This window comes from Lampetra fluviatilis, chromosome 30 (genome assembly GCF_964198595.1).
Source record: "Lampetra fluviatilis chromosome 30, kcLamFluv1.1, whole genome shotgun sequence".
NCBI classification, from domain to species: Eukaryota; Metazoa; Chordata; class Hyperoartia; order Petromyzontiformes; family Petromyzontidae; genus Lampetra; species Lampetra fluviatilis.
The window spans coordinates 9,843,775-9,850,634 of record NC_136304.1 but is presented as its reverse complement, the minus strand read 5'-3'; positions in this window follow the sequence as shown (position 1 = coordinate 9,850,634).

Sequence of the window (6,860 nt, the reverse complement as noted above, 5' to 3'; positions counted from 1 at the left end):
TTTCGGAGGCAACACAAGCTTCCGTCATCAGATGGAACAGCCACAGCAAAATTACTGTAGTGAATAACTATTCACTACCTGATGACGGAAGCTTGTGTTGCCTCCGAAACGTCGTGATTTAATTTAGTTATTTTCATTTTATTATTTTCAATTTTTATTTTTCATCTACGTGACTTTACCGAAAGAACCAAAGAGTATGGATCCTTGCAGTCACGAAAACTTCAAATATAGGTTATTTCAATTACGATCTGTGTACATCCAAGCGGGTTTGGACTGACGGCCGGGAATAGCTAAAAAGCAAATCAACTACATCCTACACAGACGAGCAGGGTATCTATTTTGACACATTCATTGCTCGTGTGCGTTGATCCGCTACCTCCCGTTGTCGCTGGCACCCTCCAGCTGATGCCCAGGAGCGAATTTCACGATCGCGTCCACACCCACGGAGGCAAAAGATGTTGTTCTCGACTCGCTGGTTAGCGTCCATCAGCAACACCACTCCATCCACCTCCAATGGCCAGCTGCTGCATACGACAAAACAAACCCAGAATGATTCTCACATGTCAGCTCGCGCTGCCTTCAATATGAAACATTAACGTGGTGTCTTGTACGGTCGGCCACGACTCCTGTTGAGGAATAGCGGGACAATGTCTCTCCAGGTCACAATAAAAATGCATCCGCCATTATAATAATGTTGATTTTCACGTTCATTTTCGTCTTCCCCGGGATCGGTGAACAGTCTCGAGTTTCGTTGGAAGTTTAAAGGCTCAACCCCCAACGAGAATGTCTGTTCTCTCAAGAATACGCATCAAACCCACTGCCTCAATGTGAACAGCAGCACGAAGGCAATGCCACACGTATCAGAGCATTTGTAGCTCGAGGTGAGCAGCTATATCATGGGACCTTTCTGCCAGTATCAAAGCGTCAAAAATAAGATTAGGTTTTACCCTTTCTCGCAATAAAACATGTGTTAAGATAGTATTGGTTCTTTATGTAAAGTCACGTAGAAGGGAAAAAAAGATAGGGAAATAGTTATTTATTTATGTATTCCTATTGTTTCCCTTCTACGTTACTTTACCGAAAGAACCAAGAATATGAATCCCTGCAGTCACGAAAGCTTTAAATCAGGTGTTAAGATTTTTAAACACCAAATAGCAACCCCTTTGTAAGGAATCAAGTCTGCTGTTCGCCTATAGGCGTTGTCTCGTCTGGCACTGGTGAGACGAGGACATGAAGAAGGCTTTATCTGGTGTCGGCAGTGCCGGATTATCCCAGCAGCACAAGTTGCTACGAGCCCCGCACTTTCAAGGGCCCCGCGCTAAATGCTTTCAAGCTATCAATTCCGGTTCAATGATTCTGCACTTGCTCTATTTATATAGTACTATACTCCCTTCAACTTTTATGAACGACTGGGTTTTTAAGGTTAGCGATTTGTCGTATTATCTGGCTGTATAGCAAATGAAAAAATACAATTACTTGACTATGCAAGTTAAAAGTTTGTTTTAATATTTACGTGTTTTATTTTAATTTTATTTAGGGCCCCTTTATAACATATGCTACGGGCCCCGCACTAGCTTAATCCAGCCCTGGGTGTAGGCCGAACAGTCTAAAATATAATGCCATATTATCCGAGCATGTTTGTTTGCATGTTCACCACAAGTACATGTGGTGAATGCAGAGTTGATTCCTTGCAAGGGGTTTCTATTTGGTATTTGAAGAAATATTGACACATGTTTATTGCCAGGAAGAGTAAAACCTATTCTTATTTTTCATACTTTGATCCTGGCCTTCCTGAGGGAAAGCGGCATGGTTGCAGGCAGAGATCAAGCTGGGAAGTGTTTGGAATTGTATCTCATTGTTACGAAGCAGATCTGAGGGATAAACTACACAAACAAAAAACTAATTTTTCCAGGTAAGGACCACTCACTGAGCTTTATAGCTATTATTAAGCGACCTGGCTATCGCAAATGATAGCTCAACGAAGTAGCTTATCACGTGGAAATGTATTGCAGCCAAATACTCTTAACACGTGTTAATTCTAAATGTGGGGGGGGGGGGGAACCAAAGGACCCGGAGAAAAATCCACGCGACCACAAAAAAAAGACACACAAACTCCAAATATACAGGCGTCAGGGTCGGGATCAAACCCACGACCTTCTCTACACCAGGCACCCGTGGATGCTGCCGTGGTGGTTAGCGGCGCTGGAGTTGCAATCGACAAGTTACCGGTTAGATTTGATCTCCGGCACGGCGGCTGTAGTTGGGCACGCTCCGAAATTTCCGCCACAGTCTCTGTCCACCCAGCAACAAGAATGGGTCCACGACTGTTGAATGGCAGGTCGCGTGTGGTGGGTTAAAATTGGGGGTAGAGCCAGCCACCTCTTCCAATCCAGCGTGGCAAAGTAGACCAAGAGGCGAAAGACCAAATTGCCTCGACAGCAGCGTTCTTCATTGCTAGGCCCGCGGGCCACTGGCGGCCCCTGGTGGCCCTGGGTGCAGCCCCTGAAAATACACAAATCGTGAAATCACCGCCCCATCGTCGTCATCATCGTGCTGCTGTCAAACCCCCAATGGTTTCAAATGCGTGGCGGCCCCTCACACGGACGTTGTCTTCTCGGCGAAAGTGACACTGGGATCGAGGGGGCTCTCCTGAGCTACCTCTGGTGGAGGACCTTCCGCCAGAAGTTTCATGGGCAAGTCATTGCAGGGCTGCGCCTTTAACTTGCTGTCTTAAGCATACGTCGGCACTTTATGTCATCGTGCACCCCTGGTCAGCCATATGGGTAGCCAGTTTAGTACCTGATGAGCTTTTGAGTTTAACATTTTTAAAATCTCGCTTTCATTATTTGTAATAGTATATACCGTATGTTGTTTGTCTCTTAACTGTGATTAAAAATATGTTATTGTTAGTTTTAATGGTAGGTGAGGTTAGAAACAGTTAGTCTGTGCTCGCGAATTGCCTGCGCGAAAAGTGGTGGGCTAAGGTAATGCCCAATCCTGGCCAACTGGCTCAACAAACTTAATGAACTCAACAAAGCCACCTGCTCCAGCGGAACTCGTCTTAACCACGCCTCGATTATTTCTATATCCACCAAAGTTTTTTTTTTATCGGATCAGAACAGTCGCGCTGGAAAAAGTTATTCCTATTATCCGACATGTCTTCATGCGTAACTTTATACGAAAACATTGTTCACGTAAGATCAACTTTATGAGAGTTACCATGCCCCAATTCAACTACAGCCGGACAGGACATAGCTGATGCACACCTACCACGTGCATCTCAATCGGCTGTTATCTGGTCATATAAATAATATAATACGCATGTTTTCATATTTTTTAGGGAAACATCTTGGTTAAAGATCATGAGACGGGGAACGATCAGACTGGCTGACGTTGGAGGAGGTTTTATTGATGATTATGATGTGCCAGGTAAGATATGCTTTATATACCTTTACACAAACTGTAGTACTGTTTCCCATATATATCTAAATCCTTAGCATTCAGAGACTCAAGTTGAATATAAATGTTCATTATTTCACAACCGCCCTTCATGACCCAGCCCTTCTATGGTCGGTTCCCAATACTCGGCGCCACCCAAACGAAGGCTTTGTTTGTAGAATCATACACGGGGCCGTGCAGTGTCTGCTGCCATCTCGTGGCTACATATGGAATATAGACACATCGCACATCAGGACGAGGCTCATATCCCGATGCATTCCTAATATTGTTACCAATTGACCGAGTTTACAGAATTTTTTTTTAAGTGGCTGGCTGCAGGGTGATGTGCAGTAAACCGAAACTGAATTGTTTATTTATTTTTATCAGTTAAGGCCCACTGAACTACACAACTTGATTTCAGAAGCGACTTGGCCACAAATGAAAGCTCAACGAAGTGGCTTATTATCATGTGGAAATGTATAGCAGCCAAATACTCTAAACGCGTGCTGATTCTAAATGTGGAGGGAAAAACCTGAAGACCCGGAGAAAAATCCACGCAACCACGGGAAGAGAGAGACACGCAAACTCCAAATATACAGCTGACATCAGGGTCAGGATCAAGTCCACTACCTCCTGTTTTCCAGGCGAGGTGAAGGAAAATTGTCTTCTTATTTTTGCACACTTGATCACTCGTGGATGGATACACACGGGACCCAAGGCGTTTCTGGATCTCCCGTTTGGGATGGAGATGGACACGGGGGTCTCTTGGCTGAGTCCTGGTAGAGTTCCCTACTGACAAGCGACTGCTCTCATGTCCCAGGGACATTCAGGTGATCGATAGCATCTGTGGCAAGATGTTAAATACCTCTCCTGGTATGCAGGAGGTCGTGGATTTGTTCCCGACCATGACGTCTGTATATTTGGAGTTTGCATGTTCTCCCCAGGGTCGCTTGCATTTTTCTCTGGGTCCTCGGGTTTTCCCTACACATTTAGAGACATGCGACCAGAGTATTTGGCTGATATAAGCCACTTCGTTGAGCTATCATATGTGGCCAGGTCACTTCTGAAAAAGAGTTATATAGCGCAGTGGGCCCTATCTGGTAAAAAAAAGATGGAGTAATAGTTTAGTTTAGTATCGCGAAGGTAACCTTACGTTTCTAATAAGTCACTTGATTTAGCTGCTATGTATGTGGACATATCGGGATTTTGTGCTTGATTGGTTTTGCATCTGTAGTTCACCTGGTGACTCCCCTCATTTGTCGGCTGGTCCCGCCTCCCCAGTCCTCTCTCATGGCCCCGGCCCCTCCCCCCTCTCTCTAATTAAGGCCTCGGCACAGATTCGTTTTCCTTCTGTTTGTCTTGGTGTCTCGCTCGGTGTGTCTTTGTGTGTGTCTCTCTCTGAATGTGTGTCTGCCTATGCTGTTTCCGTGTCTGTGTTTTATCATTCATTCTTACCTGATGATGGTTGCTTGTGTTGCAACCGAAACGTCGTATTCTATTATTATTTTATTTTCTACGTGACTTTACAGAAAGAATCAAAGAGTAATTCCTACAGTCACGAAAGCTTCGAATGAAGTTTAAAAGTTACTTATTTTCACCACGTGCTTGGGCTTCTCCGGGTTTTCCCTCCACATTTAATAAACATGCATAAAGTTTATTTAGATTATTTTGCTGCTATAGATGTCCACATGATAAGCCACTTTGTTTTAGTTATCATTTGTGGCCAGGTTGCTTCTGAAAAATAAGTTAAAACCTCAGTGGGCTTTTCCTGATGGGATGGGGATGGTTTTTCGTTGTATTGTGTGTTCTTGGGTGATTTATTTACCTTTCTTGAACTTTGCACTGCTATCGTGTTTTCTATTGTTTGTCGTTGTAACGTTCTTACCCGCCCCACCTGGACCTCTGTGAAAAAGAGCTTTATAGCTCATCGTATTCCTCCAGTAGAAATAAATAACCTGATTCTGATTCATATATGCGGATCAATCATGGGCCTCCGCTGCGAACACCTCGTGTTACTTGGCAGAAGCCCTCCTTGAAGAAACGGTCACGAAGCTGGGCATTGGAGTAGCAATACGGGAGGCGCTCATGTACACGTGGCCTACTGAGTAATCCCTGGCTGCAATAAGCGTGCAGGATTAATCACACGCAGCTATAAAGAGGCTTAGAGTCTGGACTGCTGCTGCTGCTGTCCCTGCTGTCACTTGAGGCCCCATTAGACAAATTGCCCTCTGTGTACATCCACACGGCTTGCTGCCGCCCTGCCTTACTGGTTACATTCGAATATTCTTTAAAGAAATGTTTCCTTAGATGTATGACAGGTCGAGTTGTGTTAAATGGGTTTTTATTTCTAACAGCTGATTGCTTTATTTTAAAATTTGTGACAATTTCTGTTTACGTGTATTTTCGATATTCGCAAACCTCGAGTGTTAGTCACGATTTACAAGTGCATGGAAATGAGTGAACATTTGAAATAGCTTATAAGACGAAAACCAATCTTCGCTCGAATTTTAATCGATTTATCACTATTTTAAATGTTACAAACGTGTACGTGATAGTCACTTCAAGGTAATGAAACGGGAAAACAATCCGAGTTGAGACAAATATGGATAGGGTTTATGTAGGCCTCTCTGAAAGAGGGTGTTCTTGTACAAGGGATCATGTATTTATCATCGAATCATCCATGTAGGTGAGTACACAACTCCGTGCACAGCTGAGTGCTGAAGTCATCTTTAATCATTAAACAACGCTGCTGCAAATATTATTAATAAGCATCGATTTACTGCAGTAATACGAGTACAGTCTTCATACCAAAGACTGATATCTGAAGAATATTTTACATTTCCTTATCGAAAAGGTAAACAAAAATAGCGAATAAATAAATGTGCTGTACTAGATACTGTCAATAAATAGAATGTTAATAGATTATGGCTGCCGTGTTATGTAAACTACGAAAACGTGAACTTGGCAACACAACCCGCAGGAGCCATTTGGGCGTCTGTCCCTCTTGTAACGGTACATTCAGCCAATTTGTGACTTGGCTCTCTGTCAGTCAGTCAGTGCTCGTTGGTTGCAGTGCGCCGTGTCACTGGCAGGCGGTTCTCAAGTGTGCCAAGTTGTTTGCGTGTTTTTCTAGGTGAACTAACCGTGCCAGGTTTATTTTTCCCCTCTCTCCTCGGTCAAGTGACCGTTGGGACTCGTTACGCCGCCGTGCCAGCGACAGCTCCTTCAGGTGTGAGCTGTGTCGAGGACTGGCCAAGACAAAGCCTCTCCCTCCCCGACGTTTTTCTTGTTGCCCTTAGTCGTTCCAGCTTTTCGGTGACTTCGAGCATGCTCTGTAGAGAACGACAGCTGCCGCCGGTACCAAGTGCGACTCCATCACAGCTAAACTAAGCTCGCTAGCTGTAGGTGATAGTCAAGCGTTG